This window comes from Acinonyx jubatus, chromosome D4 (genome assembly GCF_027475565.1).
Source record: "Acinonyx jubatus isolate Ajub_Pintada_27869175 chromosome D4, VMU_Ajub_asm_v1.0, whole genome shotgun sequence".
Taxonomy (NCBI): Eukaryota; Metazoa; Chordata; class Mammalia; order Carnivora; family Felidae; genus Acinonyx; species Acinonyx jubatus.
In genome coordinates, this window is record NC_069391.1 from 81730403 (window position 1) to 81752149 (window position 21747).

Consider the following 21747-nt stretch of genomic DNA (forward strand, 5'->3'; position numbering starts at 1 on the left):
TACAAAGGAATTACTACTTGGCAATGAGAAAGAATAATATCTGGCCATGTACAGCAATGTGGATGGAACCAGAAGGTATTATGCTGAGTGACCTAAGTCAGTCAGAGAAGGACAGATATCACATATTTTCACTCATATGTGGAACTTGAGAAACTTAACAGAAGACCATGAGGGAAGGGAAAGGGAAAGGGAAAAAATAGTTACAAACAGAGAGGGAGGGAGGCAAAACACAAAAGACTCTTAAATACAGAGAACAAACAGGGTGGATGGGGGGGGGCGTGAGGGAGAGGGGAAAGTGGGTGATGGGCATTGAGGAGGGCACTTGTTGGGATGAGCACTGGGTATCGTATGTAAGTCAGTGTGACAATAAATTATATTAAAAAAATAAAAATAAAATGCGCTTTTAACTTAGAAAAATATTACGTTAAAAAGGCAGGATGCAAGTTACATATAATCAAGTTTGAAAAAGATAACCTCACAACTGTAGATATACACATCCACAAAGGAAAAAAGGACAGGAAGGAAATACTATATATCAAACTGTAGGATTACCTCTGGGTGGTTGAATCATAGGTGATTTCTACTTCCAACTCATGTACTTCGTGAATTTTCTAAGTTTTTTGTTATATGTGGGAAAAGAAAAGTCTTTCAATCAAGGAACTGCTACCATGTTTACAAATACCTTTTGAGGCATGAATTGAAATATACACACACACACACACACACACACACACACACACACACGTACGTTGGAATTTCTCATTTTTTAATTTCATTTTCTTTTAGTCCAGGCCCTAATGCTAGAACCCCACATAACTGCTACACTCTTAGGAAACATAATCATTACCAACCTTGTTTTTGTCTCCCATGGTTTCTCTAAATTTATTCTAGGGTTACATCTTCCCCTGCCCAAGGTTAGATCTATGACCCTTCTGGCACTTACCAGAAGCAAAGGTCCCTCTGTTCGTCAGATAACCAAAAAAGGTCTCATGTCAGTATTTGGTCTAGTCCACTTAGTAATAAAAACCTTAAATATACTTTCTGTAGCCATCTCTCTTCCCCCAGCTGGTCTGGCACAAGCTGGCTGCCAGTGGTGGGAAGGGTTCTGGGGGCTTCTCTTTTCTTTAAAAAAAATTTTTTTTTTTAACATTTATTCATTTTTGGGAAGGAGACAGGGCTCAAGTTGGGGAGGGGCAGAGAGAGAGGGAGACAAAGCATCGGAAGCAGGCTCTAGGCTCCGAGCTGTCAGCACAGAGCCCGATGTGGGCTCGAACCCACAGACCGCGAGATCATGACCTGAGCCGGAGCCGGACGTTCAACCGATTGAGGCACCCGGGCGCCCCATGGGGGGCTTCTCTTTTCTGACTGATTGTTGGAGGGGGCAGGAAGGTCTTGCTTGAAGAGTTGGAGGACATCCCAGGTACTTAAAAGGCTTGCTAGGTATCTCTCTCTCTTTCTCTGTGGCGTGCTCGCCTAGGATCTGCAGTTACCTCCTCCCATGGTGCTTATGTCCTCACCTTTAGCGGGGAGAGCACACCTCCTCTGGCTGATAGGTCCCCCAGGTCCTCACTCGACCAGGCTCAGAGATGACCACACATCAGCTTTATCACCGGCTCAGTGCCCTCAACTGGTTACATATCATTTATCCTGAAACTCCTCGTACACTCCCTAAGGGCCTTCTCTTTGCTTGGCCACCATCAGAGCTGACCCCACGATTCTCGCGTTCTTCTAATTTCCCAGGAAGTACTACAGTCAATCATATCCCCCAGGCTCCAGGGAACACATACGATACTCTTCAGTGGTCTCACCAAAGCCCCCTGCCCTGGGCTACAGATGATGGGCAGATCCTCACCTGACACTCTGCGTTTTGACAGTTACTCACAACCACAACTCTTTCCAAATTCCTTTTCTAGTCTCCGCATCTCAAAGTGGACCAGCCAAGCTCTTTAACTGAGTGGGGTGATCACTAAACGGGTCTTAGACAACCTCCCTCCTCAAGTTCTTCATGGCGGGCTGGCATCTGACCTTGGACTGTGATTAAAAGCCCACCATCCCTTCAGCTTCTCCTGGCCTCAACTGAACCACGGGTCCTGCTGACAACACGGGTTTTGGTCATGGGTGCATCAACTGATTGCTCACTGTGTCCCATTAGACCCACCACCTGACTGTCGGATTCATCCTTCTGAGGCTTTATAACAACAACAGCGAACACTACCCACCTCCCAGCATTAAAAACCTTCACTGTTTTGTTTTTTCTGGACTACTTATAGAAATGCATCTAAATTTCTTGATGGGCTTGCAGGACTTTCCACAATCTAATTCCTGTTCATTCTAACTATGCTAATAATAATTTAAAAATCCCCCATCGCTAACGTCTGTAAAAAACGCATCCCTGAAATTTAGTGTCTTACTGCAACACAACTTTATTTCTTAATCAGGAAGAATCCACTGTGGGTGTCCCTGATCGGTGTTCCGCTTTCCCCTGCTGGGCGGTGTCCTGTATCACTGTGGCTCTGACATCCCCTAGGGTCTCAATGTCCTACAAACCCAGCGGGCTGATTGGAGAATCAGGAATGGTGAAGGAACACCCACTTCCTACCGCCGTGGCCACGAGTCCCAGAGCAGACTGCGTACCCCAGGTCTGCTCCCCAATCCTTCCGCACCCTACTCTGTGTCCTGGCACACTCCCCGTGCGGCTACATTCGAGGGCTTCCCAGCCTTGTCTTCCAGTTGGATTTGGCCAATGGGACACATCCACAGAAGAATATGGGATGTTTGTAAATGATGTTTACTCCCTTCTTTCCTTCCTATGGTGGGGTGTGGGGAGGGAATGGGAGGTTGGACTTAGACTGCTATGTCCTGAAAGTTATAGTTCCTTTCTTGTGAGCCTCCCCAGAGAACTCCTATTTAGGGTTCTAGAAACTGTACCCTTCTCTAACCACTCAGGCCTAAGGCAGACAACGAGGTAAGTTCTGGCCTCGAGATACCATGCTGTCCCTTGTAGTCTCCTTGTACTCTTCCCCCACACTTTTGCCAACAGTGCCTTCCCTAAATGCTCTTCGAATTACCGATCTGAATGTATTGTCATCCATTCACCGTCCAGACCCTCCAGGTAAAGACCCACTTACAGTCCATCAGCAAGGATCAATCACACGGCCTCACCAAGATACGAGGAAGTCTGGCTATGGAAGAGGCACCGCAAGTTCGGGGGGGACAGCTTGCTGTCCTGGCCACACTAGAGATCCGAGTGCCTCTCCACAAACCTAGGTGGGTCTCCATGCCTTCAATGTTGACCTTCTCCATTCTCCATTTGGCTTCCCACCTACGCTCCTAGGCCCGCTTCTAACACCATTCTCCCCACCCAGTCCCTGTTCATACAACAGCCAGACCCGTTGGTTCCCTTATCCCAGTAAGTGTGGCTTCATAAATGACTTTTGGGGTATTCTGTTACTTTCATGGCTGGCAACTACTTTTCTGATAAAATTTCTGCAGCCATCTACATTTTCAAAAAGAAGAATGCTGGAGATACTGAGTAAGAATAATTATATCCTCCGCTGTGCCTGTACAGACCTTCTAGGTCGTGAAACTGGCTCATAACAAGGTCGTTTTGACATACTGGGCACTAAGCGACCTTGGAAGAAGCCCCAGACAGATTTGCTTTATATTTAACTTTCTCTTATTACTAAGCAGCCTTTTAACAAAAATCCCTGTGTATCCACTTATCTGAAGGAAGATTTGATTCTCTAAACATGCGAGAAAAGGCAGAACAAAGAAAAGGTGTTTCATGATTTCTTTCCGATGATCTCTATCTTATTTATATTCCTGGCAGTGAAATATTCTCTCATTGGAATGGAATAGCATATTAAGCAAACACTTCTCACGAATAGAAAAATACTGTACTCTTAAGGTATTCAGCAGTGGTAAATTATACGCACTTAATTGCCCTTAAAAGAGATATGCCATCAACTGCAGATGAGATTTTTGATTTAGGATAGGACGGCATTATGAATGTTGCCAGAGTAATCCTTTCAAAATATTAGTGTATGCTGAGACATGCATCATAAACGTGGCACGGTATAATATCCTTAACACTGGACACACCAGGGAACAAAGTCTGTATATTCAAATAAAAATAAATAGAAATATTATTTGATAAAAACTACAAATTTAGATTCAAAAAATAAAAACAAAAAAGGATTAATTTTTCACCTCCTGAGAATCAACCAAAATCAAGTTTCACCTAGTCTTATAGTATTATATTTCCTGTAAGGGAGTTGTTGATTTTTTTTTCAAGTTTATTTATTTATTTTGAGAGAGAGAGAGAGAGAGAGAGAGAGAGAGAGAGAGAGAAAGGAAAGAGTGTGTGGAGGAGGGGCAAAGAGAGAGGAAGAGAGAGAATCCCAAGCAGGCTCCACGCTGCCAGCGGGAAGCCCAACATAGGACTTGAACCCACGGACCGTGAGAACGTAATTTGAGTCAAAAATCGAAAGTCGGATGTTCAACCAACGGAGCCGCCCAGGCGCCCTAGGAATTGTTGACTTTAAAGGGAAATTATTTCGCTGGCGCTAAGCACTGTTTGGGGAGGAACAACACAATACTAATGACAGATGTTGCTAACTGTCTGCATTATCTATCTGTCCCTCTTATTTAGCAGTTGTTCTCAATGAGGGCTGATTTCATCCTCCAAGGGACACCTGGCAGTGTCTGGAGACAGTTTTGGTTGTCATACTTAGGAGGTGCCACTGACATCAACTGGGCAGGCCAGGGATGCCGCTAACACCCTACACCACACAGCACAGCCCCCTCGACAAAGACTTACCCAGCTCCTGATGTCAAGAGTGCCAATGTCAAGAGACCCTATTATACAGTAAGAGAAACTTTAATTGGGTATTTTGCCTGGTTTCTCTTGCAACTAGGTGTAGTCAGGTGACTAATTTCCGACTAGTGAGAGGAAATGATGTGGCCAGCTCGCAGGTCACACTTTTTTTTGTTTTTTTTTTAATGTTTATTTTTGAGAGAGAGAGAGAGACAGAGCGTGAGCAGGGGAGAGGCAGAGAGAGAGGGAGACACAGAATCCGAAGCAGGCTCCAGGCTCCGAGCTGTCAGCACAGAGCCCAACGCGGGGCTTGAACTCGTCAACTGCAAGATCATGACCTGAGCTGAAGTCGGACGCTCAACCGACTGAGCCACCCAGGCACCCCTCCCAGGTCACAGTGTTAACAGGGAGAGTGTCCTCTTCAGAGGAGATGACTAGAGATGAAGCAGCCCCTCCTTGATCGTATCTGGAAGCCGCACAATGAGAACGACAGCAAAACAAGTTGGAAACTCGGGTCCCTGATGACTCTGCAGAGGAAGTAAGTTACCCCTGAACTGTTATACGTGAGACAAATAAACTTCCACTTTGTGTGAGCCATGGTCATTCTGTTCTTGCTTTTATACGTAACTGAACCCGTATTCCGAGGGCTTGTAACCTGTGAAATGAGGTGCGAATGTTCTTTACCCGAACAGTGATGCAGGCTCAAAAACATCTCAGACTGAAAGAGAAATAAATGTCTAGGGGCACCTGGGTGGCTAAGTCAGTTGAGCATCTGACTTCGGCTCAGGTCATGATCCCACGGTTCATGGGTTCAAGCCCTGCATCGGGCTCTGTGCTGACAGCTCGGAGCCTGGAGCCTGCTTCGGATTCTGTGTCTCCCTCTCTCTCTGCTCCTCCCCTGCTCACATGCTGTCTCTCTCTCAAAAATAAATAAAGATTAAAAAAAAATTTTTTTTTGAAAGAGAAAAGTCTACACAGAGAGCAATGATTAATTAAAAAAAAAAAAACTAACTTAGGCTCACTGAGTACAAGTCAAGTAACTCTTAACTATAGAAAGTAAAGCAGGGAGCCCGCAACCCTGAGGACAAGTGGCCACTGTGGCCAAATACCTGGCTCAGGTCACTGGGATGGCTCTGCCAGGGTCCCACGGCAGGAGTTTGCACAGCTATGAACTCCTCCTCAAGGGAAATGTTAAGTCCATGGGCGGCTTCTCTACATGTAGTCAAAGGTGGCCTCAGCCAGGGAGCACCTGCTGGAGGTGCTCAGAGCCCAGGCCCAGGAGGACAGAGGGAAGGAGCCCAAAGGACCACTCGGCTCCCCCCGCCGCTCCCTGCCTACCACCTGTCATCTATAGCTTGGTAATAAATAGCTTTAATGCATTTCTCAAAAAAATAGAAAGTAAAACATGAATGTGCCCTTCTCGATCTTGCTCCTCGGGGTTAACTATCATTACTTCTTTTGTGTGTGTCCTAGACTTTTTTCTCTACACAATGAAAATACATGCGTGTGTGTGTGTGTGTGTGTGTGTGTGTGTGTTAAAGAATAAAAATGGATCTTACTATCCGTGATCTACCGCAGTTGGCTGTTTTCATACAATATCCTTCCATGTCTGTCTGCACAGATTTTTTAAAAACTTTTTTTAAAGTTTATTTACTTTTGAGAGAGAGACACACACAGCATGAGTGGGGAAGGGGCAGAGAGAGAGGGAAACAGAATCCGAAGCAGGCTCCAGGCCCCGAGGTGTCCGCACAGAGCCCGACGCGGGCTCGAACTCGTGAACTGTGAGATCATGACCCGAACAGAAGTCAGAGGCTTTACCGACGGAGCCACCCAGGCGCCCCAGATTCTTTTCAATTTTTTAATGTTTTATTTTTAATTTTTTTAACGTTTTATTTATTTTTGAGACAGAGAGAGACACAGCATGAACGGGGGAGGGGCAGAGAGAGAGGGAGACACAGAATCGGAAGCAGGCTCCAGGCTCTGAGCCGTCAGCCCAGAGCCCGACGCGGGGCTCGAACTCGCGGACCGCGAGATCGTGACCTGAGCTGAAGTCGGACGCTTAACCGACTGAGCCACCCAGGCGCCCCAATGTTTTATTTTTAATTTTGAGAGACAGAGAGTGGACACCCAAGACAGTGGGGGAGGGACAGAGAGAAGGAGACAGAGAATCTGGAGCGGGCTCTGCACTGACAGCACACAGCCTGACACGGGGCTTGAACCCACGAACTGTGAGATCACGACCTGAGCTAAAATCGGACGCTTAACCGACTGAGCCACCCAGGCTTCCCCAGAATCTCACTGTCTCTAATGGTTTTAGAGAGTTTGGTGGTTCCCGTGTAACACAACTGTTTGAACCGTTTTCCTTTGAAAGCAATTAGGATTCTTGTTCTCTCTTTCTAAGAGCAAATAATGCTGCAATGAATACTCTTTGTATATTCACGCCCATTTCTTTCTTATTTCTGCAGCATAGAGTCTTAGAAGAACCGCTCGATGGAAAGACATGCACATTTATACTTTTGGTGGGGTGCTGCCAGAAAGCTTTCCAACCGAGATTTCATCAGTTTATATTCTCACCAACAGAGCAGAAGAATGTGCTTATCATCAAACCCTCACCAACAGAGCTACCACTGATACTGCTCATTTCTGCTCATCTTGCTGGTTTAGTGCCCATTTTCCTGATCACCGACTAGGGAGACCCTTTTTGCATCTTCACTCTATTATCTGCCTCTAAATGAGTAATTTTCATTTCTTGGGGCACCTGGGTGGCTGAGCGAGGCGTCCGACTTCGGCTCAGGTCAAGATCTCGCAGATTCATGAGTTCGAGCCCCGCGTCGGGCTCTGTGCTGACAGCTCAGCGCCTGAAGCTTGCTTCAGATTCTGTGTCTCCCTCTCTTTCTGCCCCTCCCCTGCTCATGCTCTGTGTTTGTCCCTCCCTGTCTCAAAAATAAATAAAAACGTTAAAAAAAAAAAAAGACAAAGTAGTATCTTAGGAGAATTTATACTTCTATTCGTTTTTTGTTTTTTTTGTTTTTTTTTGCAAATAGCGATATAGTGCTCTGTAATTGGCTCACCGGGACAGGGGGCTCTTTTGGGGGAACACGTAACAGCAGCCTGGGGGGAGGGAGAGGCAGAGAAACATACCCGGGCAGAGATACAGAGGAACTGTCAAGATGCTACCTGTCCTTTTAGAGTCTTACGCTGTATCGTTAGAAGGGGCCTTGCAGGTGGCCTTCTCTGTGCTGAGAAGTGATCAGGTATGTGGAGATGGAACTATCTCACATGATGGTGCCTTTCCTGCCACACCTCTGCTTCTTTCCTTCCTTCCGGATGGGGGAGGTAATGCAGCATACGAAGACCACGTCACCATTCTGTTGGCTCCTGGCCCTTCCCGGGTGCTTACTGAGATCTGCGTGCTGTACTAAGTACACGGGAGGCATTTTCTCCTTGGTGTACGTGATCCCCACAACACTACGAGGAAGGTAAAACTGTTGCTCGTGGTTTATTTACAATGACACCGGCTCAGAAAGACAGAGAAGCTTACTCAAGGCCACAAAGTGAGGAGGTGACGAAGCTGGCCCTGGAAGGCAGATCGGCTAACCCCCAGTCTGTGTTCGCGACCATCACATCCGACATCAGGACCGGACACAGAAATAGAGATGCCAGCTGAGCCAGATGGTTTAGCACAGGCCCAGCTCAATTCTATGGCAAGTCTAACTACCACGGTACGAACTCGGCGGTGTGGGTCTGTTTCCAGGCCATAACCAAGCCAGGTTCGATCCTTTTTATTTGTGTTCTCCATCGACCGGATGCGTGGTTTGCCCAGAGGCGTGGAGGTGGGTCAGAGCCACGCCTCATCCCTAGAGAGTCCCCAGGAGACATTTTCACAGCACTCTGCCAGGTAAGGCACATGGAAACACGGGCACTGGTTTGAAGGGCAGTCCAGGTGGGGCCAAAGTGGAAAGGTTTCAGTGTGATGTCGGCATTTTGGGATCTTTCGGGAAAAAATGAGCATCTAGGCTCATCTCCTGGCTTTACATAAGACAGCGACCAGACAAGCAACCAAGCCCTCCCTGCCCAAGTCTTCAGCAACCGCACTCTCCCCACCATCCTTGCTGGCCTTACATCATCCCCACCTACTCAGAGGACACTAACCCTTAGCCCCGCGCCAGGTCTCCTGCCCCCGCCAAAGCTCTTGCTGCATGAGAAGGATGGATGGACGAAGAGACAAACAGACACACATACAGAACTGCTGTTACCATTTCAGGGATTAGGAGAGTTACAACTCCTTCAAGGAGGCAAAGACCTTGGGGGCAACTTACTATACCTCTGCAAACCCCTGCAGCAAATAAGATTTTGTTCTTTTATTACCAATGCCAAGACACCTCCTCCAACCTTTCCCCTTCGTTCCACCAAGCGACCTCTTCAGTATTCAAGAGACGTATGTACGCAGCTCAGGAAGAGAAATAGCCCAGTGCCCGGCGCTCTCATAGAGTCAGTGGGTCCGCTGGTTACTCCTCGGTAGTTAATTAATTCAAGACATATATTCTTGGACTTCAGGAAACAGGAGGGCTTGCTGGCTACCCATTTACCCAAACAAGGAGAACAAAGCCAGAAATGAAACTTCTTCCTGGGGCGGGGATCCCTGGATTCATTTTTTTCCCGTTTGTGCCTAGATTTGTATGCGTCACTTAACTTTTTTTTTTTAATTTTTTTTTAAACATTTATTTATTTTTGAGACAGAGAGAGACAGAGCACAAACAGGGGAGGGTCAGAGAGAGAGGGAGACACAGAATCCGAAACAGGCTCCAGGCTCTGAGTTGTCAGCACAGAGCCCGATGCGGGGCTCGAACTCACAGACCGCGAGATCATGACCTGAGCCGAAGTCGGCCGCTCAACCGACTGAGCCACCCAGGTGCCCCTTAACTTTCTTAATAACTAAGTTTTTTGCTCTGTAAAGAAAGACAAGTAAAATGGGGACAACAATCAACGATAAAGAAGCAGGCCTAAGAAGAAAGAAAACTAGCTTTGCTTTTCCTTTCAAATTTCTCTCACTTTGATTTTCCTTCTTGGTTTAATTTTCAGGATGAACTGTCTGAGTGGGCCAGAGGGAATTTTCTAAGGATACATAGCTCATATATATCCTACAACAGATGATCCCATCTTCTATACAGAACATACACCCTCTATAGGGACCGAAGATTTAAAAGAAGAAAGGGGATGGATTTGATTGCTAAATGTGACAGAATCATACAGGAAACAAACCAGAACTACACTGTTTTTTTACAGGGTGACAACGAAAAGCTTCATTTGCTAGTGATGTGATGTTTTCCAGTCTTGAACCACTTTTCTCTGTGCAGGCCCTCAATACTTCCTAGAGGCTACACCGAGCAGGTAGAGGACCCAGGGGTGAGGGATGTTGATAAAGGGATTTTAAAAAATGGCCTCTCTTTAAATGTCTACGATCAGGCTGTCTTTTCTGAATGAATGCAAAGTGAAGCTATCTCTCCATTCACAATTAAATTATGGGAAATGAGGGGCGCCTCGGTGGCTCAGTCAGTTGAGCGACCAACTTCGGCTCAGGTCGTGATCTCACGGTTCGTGGGTTCGAGCCCCGCGTTGGGCTCTGTACTGACAGCTCGGAGCCTGGAACCTGCTTCGGATTCTGCATCTCCCTGTCTCTCTGCCCCTCCCCCTCTCATGCTCTATCTCTCTCTCAAAAATAAATAAACATTAAAAAAATTATGGGAAATGATAATAGTAATTATTTATTGTATTATTACTGCCTGCTCAGTAGCTCTGCCTATGTTTCTGGAAAGCCATAGAAAAACAATGTCAAGAGAGGTATAAACAAAAAGATCTGAAATGCTCAGTATTTATCTGAAGGGGTTATAAATTTGGAATGTAGGTGTTTGCTTCATACCAAAAGATTGTTTTTCTTTTAAATCTTTATTTGAGAGAGAGAGAACGTACGAGCAAGGGAGACTCCCAAGCAAGCCCTGCACAGTGCAAAGCCTGATGTGGGGCTCGATCTCATGAATCATGAGATCGTGACCTGAGCCAAAATCAAGAGTCAGATGCTCAACCGATTGAGTCACCCAGGCCCCCCACAAAAGATTGTTTTTTAGGATAGAAAGCCTCGAATATAAGGATTTCTTTGGTGAGATATATTTATATAATATTGCCCTAAGTTTTGCAGTAACTGTTGTAAGTTATGTGCCAGGTCAAGTTAACGTAACTTTTTTGCCGTAAATCTATTACCTCCATTTTACAGAAAAATAAACTGAAGTTCAGAAAGATTATACACCCCATACACTAAAAGTGTACAGACTGATATATCAGAAGCTAGGTATGTATTTTGCAAGAATCTCTATAATCATGCTACAGCACTGACATTAGGGAATCATTTTAAATACTAAGCTCACTTCCAGGTTTGGATTAAGCATTCTTTGTCCACGTAAACTCGACGTTTCAAGATCTAGGAGTACACTGTATTCAAGATGTGATTTTGTCTCTGCACACTCTCTCAGAACTACCATGAGATGTAGTTTCTAAAATCCCCTATCTTAGAACCCTATTTAAAAAACAACAACAGGGGCGCCTGGATGGCGCAGTCGGTTGAGCGTCCGACTTCAGCCGGGTCACGATCTCGCGGTCCGTGAGTTCGAGCCCCGCGTCAGGCTCTGGGCTGATGGCTCAGAGCCTGGAGCCTGTTTCCGATTCTGTGTCTCCCTCTCTCTCTGCCCCTCCCCCGTTCATGCTCTGTCTCTCTCTGTCCCAAAAATAAATAAACGTTGAAAAAAAAATTAAAAAAAAAATAAATAAAAAACAACAACAAGGGGCACCTGGGGGGCCAGTCGGTTAAGTGTCCAATTATGGCTCAGGTCATGATCTCACGGTTTGTGGGTTCGAGCCCCGTGTCAGGCTCTGCGCTGACAGCTCGTAGCCTGGATCCCGCTTTGGATTCTGTCTCTCTCTCTCTCTCTGCTCCTCCCCCGCTCACGCTATGCGTCTCTCAAAAATAAGTAAATGTTAAAAAATATAAAGAAAATAAAAGAAAAACAACAAAAACCCCAGCCATGTTAGGTGCTGGGGACTCTGCCATCTGCCCGCAGCTCCCCCATTCCACATCTGATGGCTGTGACTCCCTTGCCTTCTGTACGTCTCCATAGTTGACGTCCAGATCACTGTGATTTTCCTGGATCAGCCCTTCTGCCAGGAAAGCTCCTTAGGTCTCAAAGCTCCTTGGAGAACGGAAGCGCTCTCAAAACCTAGCCGGACATCCAGCTGCAAAGGGAGATAGATACAACAGTCCCCAGCCAGGGGCTGCCTGAGTGGCTCAGTTGGTTAAGTGTCCGAGTCTGGGTTTTGGCTCCAGGCATGACCCCGTGGTTCGTGAGATCGAGTCCCGTGTCGGGCTCTGCACTGACAGCACAGAGCCTGCTAGGGATTCTGGCTTCTTCTATTCTCTCTCTCTCTCTCAAAAATAAATAAACATTAAAAAAAAGAAAAAAAAAAAGAGTCCCTGGCCAGGGGGCTGCAGGTCACCAAGATGAAGTGATGGGCGGCAGGGGCCAGGATCTCCCCCTGCAGTCCTGAGAAGCTCTACTGGGGGCCCTGCCTGCTTCACATGCTTCACCACAGCTCTGGCTCACAGAGAAGCTTCTTCCAGATTCCTACTGTGGCAGCATTCCACCATCTCACTGTCCCAGGCTCCCTCCCTCCTCCTGCCACTGGTGCTGGACGCTGGGGGTGCAGACGGGGGGACGGCCCCAGACACAAGTGAAAAGACACTTAATTGGATCTCTCGGCTTCGCCACTGACCAGCTTTTTGACCAGTGGTAGAAGAAGAGAAGAAAAAACATTCACGGACAACGACTCTTGCCCTGACTTCCTAAGGCCCACCGTATTAATTTGCGTATTAACATGGACAGACAGGTCCATACAACATGTCCGTATTAACATGGACAGACCTCTGATATCAGGAAAGAGGCAGAAAAACCGGAGCCTGGGGCCCCTCCCGATGCCGAGGGGTGGGGGGCTGTGAGACTCTGAGAAAGCTACGTGGTATCGCTGGGTCAGTTTCCTCCCCTACAAACGAAGGCATTTGAGTAGACGATGGCCAAGATCACATGTAAAAATGTCTAGGCCAAACCGAATTTATTTTCCAGTGTATATGGTCACCAAGCAGAAGTCACTTGCTCTGTAAATTTTAACCTAATTTATTCCAACATTATCTCTCTGGGTTTTGTTTTGTTTTGTTTTCAGGTACAGCTGCTTCAGTAAACAACAGAGCACAAAGGCAGCGCATTTCATCTACTTCAGATGACAAGTCTTTCAAGTTAAGACCGAACTGAGAAAGGGGAACAGGGAAGTCATTTCTCACGAGGGAAACCAGGGGAAGCAACCTTGGCTTCGCGCATGTGCAATTTCCGGAAGTGCCAGCTGGGGAGCGGCCACGGGCTGTTTGTTTCTGCCTTTTCTCTTGAACTCCGAGAGCACTGTTACAATGGTTTTGATGGCGCCTAAGGTCAAAAGGACAGGGGTCAAAGCTGCCCGCTGATGAACCCCTCGTTCAGGATTCTTCCCACCGGAGCTCACCACCAGACTGTGACCCCTTTCTGGACCGTCAGAGGATGAGACTGTGCTTAGCCAGTTTCTTTTCAACCTCTGGACTTGACCCCCAACCAACGAGTCTTCTAACGGCACCACCCAAAATGGATCCCTGGTGGCCCCGGCTGATAAGTGACCTGCTGGGACAGCACAAGTGAAAGCGCCTGACCCATAGCCCATTGGAGGGGTGTTTCCTTCGCCCTTTCCTAGTAACGGAGGAAACCATGGTGGATTCTGCTGCCAGACCCCTGACTCTGCACTCGCGAATGACCTTCACTACCAACTAAAGGAACAAGAACCAACTAAATGTCTGCTGCGCTCAGCACTCAATTCGGTACTGGCCGAACGACTAAGCAGATGCTACTGGAGAAATGAAGGCCATCCTGACATTAAGAATCTATGAGCCTATGGAGGCATCAGGCCTGCTGTGGGAGGTACCCTTCTTTAGGCCCTGCAGCAGCCAAATTTCAGGACGCACATAAGCAAGCAGTTGTCTGTCTAGAAATTTCTGTATTGTTCTCTCTTCCTTGTTCCTTGGGTCTCTGTGCAAAAGGCCTGACTGATTCTCAACCTTGTCTCTGTCTTCTGAGCCACACCTCTACTCTCTGCTCTTTTAGGCCACTCTGATGGGTCCTGTCCCTGGGCACCAGCATTTCACCTCCCTCCCAGAACCAGTATCTGATAGGCCTTGGCCTTAGGCTGTTACTGGAAGGTTGATTAGAAACAGCTTGGCTTGTGAAACAGACATACCAGATACAGGACATGACCTGGGGAAAACTTCTCCAGTCTGGCCGGGTCAAAGGATAGCCTTTCCCAAGAGGGGTTCATGTCTCACTGTGAAGGGAGGTGAGCGAAAGCGGGTCCAGTCTCTATCACCGACCGCCACAACCCAAACGTGCAGGTGGTTCTGGTGCCCCAGGGCCGCGGCTTGTCATCCTCCCAGGCTCCCGGGGCGAAGGGGTGTTATTTTCCTGGGAGGGAAACCACCTGCCCTCAGCCAACCCTCCAACAGGAGCATTATTGGAAATACCTGTGTCTCCATCCCATGATTTAATTTGTTTGGAATTTAACCACCGGGCAAGGGGGAAAAACCCCATACAGTATGGAAATTTTCTTTCAAAGATTCCAAAAGGAACAAGGAAATACAAATCATTCTTCTTACCCTCCGTCTGTGAGTAGAACACAGCACCCGGGCAGGGCTCTAGCAGCCTCCTAGTCATTTCTCCCTTTCCCGTTTCTCCCCCAACCCCTGCCTTTTTTTTTTTTTTTCCTCAATTATTTGCTGTTGTAATGGTCTCTGCCACGATTTGACCACACCGTGGTCCACTTCCTCACCTGCCCTCGGGTTCCCTGACTGGGCTGTCATGATAAAGAATGGACGAGGGTAAGGCGTTCCTCCGTCTTCACATTCCTAATCATCTTCTGGAATTCTGTGCTTGGTTATGGAAACTGTATCATGACCCCAAACCGAAACAGTACATCTAAGTTCTCAACCACAGTATCCACAGATGTCAAGAGGAGACGGAAGATGATTTTTAATTTCTGTCGCCGAGGACAGAAGCCCGAGAGAACGCGCAAGTGGCATTTTGGCAACGGGTGGGCAAAGTGATGCCCTACAGAAATTTCCTGGGGCCAGGCACTCTCCTGGTATGTTTACTCCACAAGCCAAGCTCTTTCTAAGTTCATCAACTCCCGACATAGCCTTCTAAAGCCAAGCATCAGATAAGCCATAGATTCCTTTAGGCCAGGGTTTCTCAACCTTGGCACCACGGACATTTGAGACTGGATAACCCTTTGTTGTGTATGTGGAGGGCTGTCCTGTGCACTGGCCTCTACTCCCTAGATGCCAGTAAGCATCACTTCCTCCAAACGGACAGTCAAGAATGTGTCCACACGTTGCCAAACGCCCCCCGAGGGAAGGGGCGGGGCAAAGAGCCCCAACTGAAAACCACAGCTTCATCTAAGTACAAAACCCTCACACTATCCACCAGCATAAATCACCCTTTTATTTGCGGTGAACACACGTCACTTTATGTTGTCTGTTGTCTGCGTATGTCATTCACGACAATGGAATGCCTTCTATTTATCAAGAACGGGGTCTTCAAACTTCACAGTTGTTTAAAAAAATTTTTTTAAATGTTTATTTTTGAGAGAGACAGAGACAGAGTGTGGGGGGGGGGGGCAAGGGCAGAGAGAGAGGGAGACACAGAATCTGAAACAGGCTCCAGGCTCTGAGCAGTCAGCGCAGAGCCTGATGCAGGGCTCGAACTCACAGAGTGCAAGATCATGACCTGAGCTGAAGTCAGATGCCCAACTGACTGAGCCACCCAAGCGCCCCAAAACTTCACAGTTGTTTTAACTCATATTTTGCTTCATCAAGCCAAGCGCAAAATGCTAGTAATGAAATGATTAAAAAAGGAAAAAACAAGGGACGCCTGGGTGGCTCAGCCGGTTGAGCGTCCAACGTCAGCTCAAGTCACGATCTCATGGTTTGTGGGTTTGAGCTCCGCATCGGGCTCTGTGCTGACAGCTTAGAGCCTATAGCCTGCTACAGGTTCTCTCTCTCTCTCAAAAACAAATAAATAAGCATTAAAAAGGTGAAAAAAACAACGATGGAGAAGCGGGACAGGAAAGTACTCTGTTAGCCTTTGTCCTGATCCTGGTCCTTAAAAATGCGGCTGGCATCATGTGTGTACAAATAAGCCTGCCCACCCTCTCTGCCTTCCACGTATGCATGCACACGTACACACGAACGCAGGGGCTACTGTGCATACAGCAGGCAACACTCTAGTTCTCAAGGGCAAACTGCATAGGGAACGTTTCGGCCATGTGCGTGTAAGAAACGCCCAAGGAGAAATCGACACGAAGGGCATCTCTGGGGCTCATGGCTTGGCCTGGTCACCCCACGAATTTGTCAAGGGTACTGCAAAAGAGTACAGCACACCGAGAAGGGTCCAGATACTGGCCGCCAGAGCTCCAACTCTGCGCGTTGCACGCAGCACGCTCTTGGCCACCGACTGGAGTATTTGGACATCTATTTTCTTATATGTTAATGAACAGTTTTTTTCAGACGCACTTCCAACTCTACCAGTCTAAGTTTCTAAGAATATAATGCAGACAAATGTCACTTCCACCCACCCCACAATCCTTCTCTGTTCTAAATTAATCATTTCTGCTATTTCCACCTTGAGTGATGGTGACTATACCCGTTTCGTCAGCAACGGCAAACGCGCACACGGTCTCCACTCTGCTTTCAAGAAAAAGGATTAATCCTGTCATCAGACGTGATGATCTTATTCCTATTTTATGCCCAACGTTAAATCTCTGAGGACAGCTAATGTTCCCTTTTCAAAGAGATATTAAAAAGATCCATTCAAGTCTATCCAAACTGGATGCTGGAAAATACCAGTCCCATGGTACACGTGAAGTCACCAACATATTTCTAGCCCTTGATCCCAATCCAGAGATCACTGGACTCTATATCCCATGTAGAGATTTTCCATCCATCATTTCCTCCTTCCAGACATGCTTCATAAATGGGACCTGCTTCTGTAAACACCAAAGAAATAACATGCACGTGGTACTGTGGAAGACGCAAAATAATACAGGAAATGAAGGAGACTATCTTTAGCAGTGAGCTCAAAATCTGATTTTAAAAACTGTGTCCAAAGACCGACTGCTTCACGTTACGGTAGGAACGTCAGCCATTCTTGCTTTTCAATCACATGGTAGCATCGGAAGCCCTGTTTCATGCTTACACCTGGTAAACGATCTCTTACCTATGTAACTTTATTACAGGGAGATTTAGGTCCTGGAAGTGTGTTTCTTACTCTGGTTAAATAGAAGTGTGAGGGGAAAGAGAGGGGCGGAAGGAAATACAGATGGGAGACAGTCTCCATGCCTCAGGTGCTCAAGCAGTGTCTGTTGAGAGTCTCGGACAGACTTAAAGAAGGGGATAAAGGGATGACAAAGGGCCCTACGTACTCAGAGGAGGACACTGTTACATTGTGGTAGACAGAACAAAGGTCTCCAAATAGGTTCAGGTCTTAATCCCTATGAACCTATGAAGACTGAGTATGTTTTCTTAGAAGGCAAATGAAACCCTAGAGGATAAAGCAGGAGAAAACCTCTCTGACCTCAGCCGCAGCAATTTCTTACTTGACACATCTCCAAAGGCAAGGGAATTAAAAGCAAAAATGAACTACTGGGACCTCATGAAGATAAAAAGCTTCTGCACTGCAAAGGAAACTATCAACAAAACTGAAAGGCAACCGACGGAATGGGAAAAGATATTTGCAAATGACCTATCAGACAAAGGGCTCGTATCCAAAATCTATAAAGACCTCACCAAACTCCACACCCGAGAAACAAATAATCCAGTGAAGAAATGGGCAGAAAACACAAATAGACACTTCTCTAAAGAAGACATCCAGATGGCCAACAGGCACATGAAAAGATGCTCAACGTCGCTCCTCATCAGGGAAATACAAATCAAAACCACACTCAGATATCACCTCACGCCAGTCAGAGTGGCCAAAACGAACAAATCAGGAGACTATAGATGCTGGCGAGGATGTGGAGAAACGGGAACCCTCTTGCACTGTTGGTGGGAATGCAAATTGGTGCAGCCACTCTGGAAAACAGTGTGGAGGTTCCTCAAAAAATTAAAAATAGATCTACCCTATGACCCAGCAATAGCACTGCTGGGAATTTACCCAAGGGATACAGGAGTACTGATGCATAGGGGCACTTGGACCCCAATGTTTACAGCAGCACTCTCAACAATAGCCAAATGATGGAAAGAGCCTAAATGTCCATCAACTGATGAATGGATAAAGAAATTGTGGTTTATATACACAATGGAGTACTACGTGGCAATGACAAAGAATGAAATATGGCCCTTTGTAGCAACGTGGATGGAACTGGAGAGTGTGATGCTAAGTGAAATAAGCCATACAGAGAAAGACAAATACCATATGTGTTCACTCTTATGTGGATCCTGAGAAACTTACCAGAAGACCATGGGGGAGGGGAAGGAAAAAACAAGTTGGAGAGGGAGGGAGCCAAACCATAAGAGACTCTTAAAAACTGAGAATAAACTGAGGGTTGATGGGGGGGTGGGAGGGAGGGGAGGGTGGGTGATGGGCATTGAGGAGGGCACCTGTTGGGATGAGCACTGGGTGTTGTATGGAAACCAGTTTGACAATAAATTTCATATTAAAAAAAGAAGAAGGAAAATCATTACAAGCTTGCAGGTGCAATAAAGGTTGGTAACCAGCTGAACCTGAGATGGGGGGTGCTGTCCTGGATTACCCCGATGGGCCCACTATAATAACACGGGTCCTGAAAAGTGAAAACAGAAGAGGCAAAAGGGAGGGTAAGCGAGTGAAATACAATGTGAAAAGGACTAAGTGGCCCTTGCTGACTTTGAGATTGAAACAAGGACCACAAGGCAAGGAAACTAAGTGGCACCCAGAAGCTGGAAAAATGCAAGAAATCGGATTCTCCTCCAGAGCTTCTACAAAGGAATGCAGTCTTTTTGATACCTTTTTTGATTTTAGCTATCGATTTTAACTGTTTTGATTTTTGATATTGTGCTCCACGTGTATCTTACAGAACTGTTAAGATAATAACTTTGTGTTGTTTTAAGCCACCAAGGTTGCGGTATTTTGTTACAGCAGCAAGAGGGAACTCCTAACACATATACATTTTACAACACCCTCGATGCTTTTTGGTCTGATCTGCACAAGGCACCCCAACCTTTTCACCCTTTGCCCCACTAGCCCCAAAGGATGAATCTATTTATACACAAGATGTTCTACTGGGACCTACCCAGAGTGGTTTGGGCTAGGTCACTCTTCTGTTTTTTGGACAGAAGTCACACTTACCCACCAGCACAATACTCACACACAGTGCAGTTTAAATACACTGAAGTCAGAACGAAGGGACCGATTGTTGGCTGAATATCTCTTTCTTTAAACCGAAGACTTACAAGTAATAATTTTCAAGGTCCTCTTCACTGATAATTTGCAAAGGGCTGAAATTAAGATCGGTTGGCACGCCTGTGGTCCCAGCGCATGGCACCAAACGGGCCCTAGATGACCATCTGTTGAATGAACAGGGTGATGGCTTTGACATGAGTACACATCTGGCCTTCTGGATGAGAGATGGTCTCTACAGGAGCTTTTTGAACTAGAGATCACCAAAGTAGCACCCAAAAGGAATTCAGCCCTCTAGCCTTTCTTCTCTTTGCCCCCCAAGACCACTTCTACATCTGAGACTCTGATCGTGGCCAGACTCCCCTAGGCTTGAAGAGAAAGTGGGGGTGGGGACACAGTCCCGTGCTTTATGCACACTTAACTTTCTATTCCTACAAGATTGAGACCTTTGGCAATTTTGGTAATTTTCCAGTGTATTCATTTTCCCTGGACTCCACATGAAAGAGGAAATCTCCACTTTTGGCCACAGAGGAGTCATCTTTTTTAAACCCACAGAATGATCTGAGTTTCTAATCCAAAAGGTGTTTAAGGAAGGGTGGGAAAATACACAAGATATTATCACCTTTGCACCAAAAGGAAAACCACCTGAGACACTCTTAACACAGATGAGAAATAAAATGTAAACTCCCTTCTTTTGCACTTTTCTGTGGCATCTTGCATACCCTTAATAAAGAAATTGCTGCAGGGAATAATCACAGAATCAAGAAACACACAAACAAAACCCAAAACAAATCTATTTAAAAAACCCAAGAAACGTAAATGGCATTTAGCGGTCATCCACACTCCAAATTTTACAAGGGGAGAAACAGAAGCCCAAATATAATAGGAAATTGCATTCAAAAGTAAAGTTAAGATGAATCAACGAAGAATTTCAGGCAAAAAAAATTTTCTAATACACAAAAGTCTATTTTTTTTTCCCTTGCCCCAAACAAAATTTCTCAGGAAGACGGATTTCAGCAACCTGCCTACCCCAGAAAAGCCTGTGTGAAGCATTAACTCAGGATAATTTCCACATAGATTGCTCTGGTCTGGGGGAAAGGCCAAAAGGATTTTAAGGAAGAAATTCTAAAAACAGCCTCAAATTATAAGCAAATACTACAGTTATTCCATCTATCCAGACTGATACCAGATCCAAATTAAATAATGTTTTAAGAGAAACAAAGTTTAATATTACTACTTTTAAGTACTCAGAGTATCTTACAAGCTAACTATGCTTTCAATGACTGCCTTTCCATGGTCTGCATAAATCAGTTATGTAAAAAAGTCAGTATCAATTAAGATTTTAAAAAATTCTTAGAAAAACCAGAGTAAGAAACAAACTTTCTCAACACAAAAAACAGTTCTTGAGCTAAATGGCAACATTATATTATTGGAAGAAGAATGACACTTCCCAAATGTATCTGACCAAGGGATTTTTTTTAACTCATTTTTTAAATTATTTTTTTTCTTTTAGAAGACAGAGCACATGAGTAGGGGAGAGAGGCAGAAGGAGAGGGAGAGAGGGAGAGGAGAGGGAGAGGGGGAGAGAGAGAGAGAGAGAGAGAGAGAGAGAGAGAGAGAGAGAGAGAGAGGAGAGAGAGAATCCCAAGCAGGCTCCACACTCACTGTGGAGCCTGACGCAGGGCTCGATCCCATGAACCCAGGATCATGACCTGAGCCCAAATCAAAAATCAGACGCTCAACCGAGCCACTAAGGCACCCCTGACTAAGGGATTTTTATGTAAATAGCTATTAATAATCCATGAGTATAGCAGAATGGACTCTGGGAGACAGTACAATAGCCATTTGGCTTTTAAAATCATGAACAAGACAAGTCCTTTTATCACTAACATTCTTTGATACGATTATGGAAGACCAAGCCAATAATATAAGAAAGCTAAATTCAAAATAGCGGTTAGAAAGAGAAAAACTATAATTTATAGATGATATGATTGCTACCTATCATACCCAAGAAACAATCATGGACCTAGGAGAATAGTTTCAAAAATGAAGTTGACAGTTTACAAAGCAAACACACACATCGAGAACTTACACATTCCCAGCTAGGAAATGTAATGAGAAGAAGAGAATCCCATTTATAACAGGGAAGGGGAAAAAAAACCCACAATAGTAAGAACAAAAAGAAAATCCTGGGGCACCTGGGTGGCTCAGTTGGTTAAGCATCCCACTTCGGCTCAGGTCATGATCTCATGGATCATGGGTTCGAGCCCCGTGTCAGGCTCTGTGCTGACAGCTCAGAGCCTGGAGCCTGCTTCAGATTCTGTGTCTCGCTCTCTCTCTGCCCCTCCCCTGCTTTCATTCTGTCTCTCTTTCAAAAATAAA

At 45.9% G+C, this 21747-nt stretch overlaps 1 protein-coding gene and 1 long non-coding RNA gene across 6 annotated transcripts in view; both read right to left on the reverse strand.

The window, feature by feature from the left end:
* Window positions 1-21747, reverse strand: part of PIP5K1B (phosphatidylinositol-4-phosphate 5-kinase type 1 beta) — a 311282-nt gene that overhangs the window by 148254 nt on the left and 141281 nt on the right. The gene's annotated exons all lie outside the window — the stretch shown is intronic.
* Window positions 1131-7581, reverse strand: LOC128312242 (uncharacterized). The gene is made up of 2 exons (XR_008291269.1): window positions 5965-7581; window positions 1131-5092 (listed from the first exon to the last, which is right to left on the reverse strand). It is a non-coding gene; the product is annotated as an uncharacterized LOC128312242 (long non-coding RNA).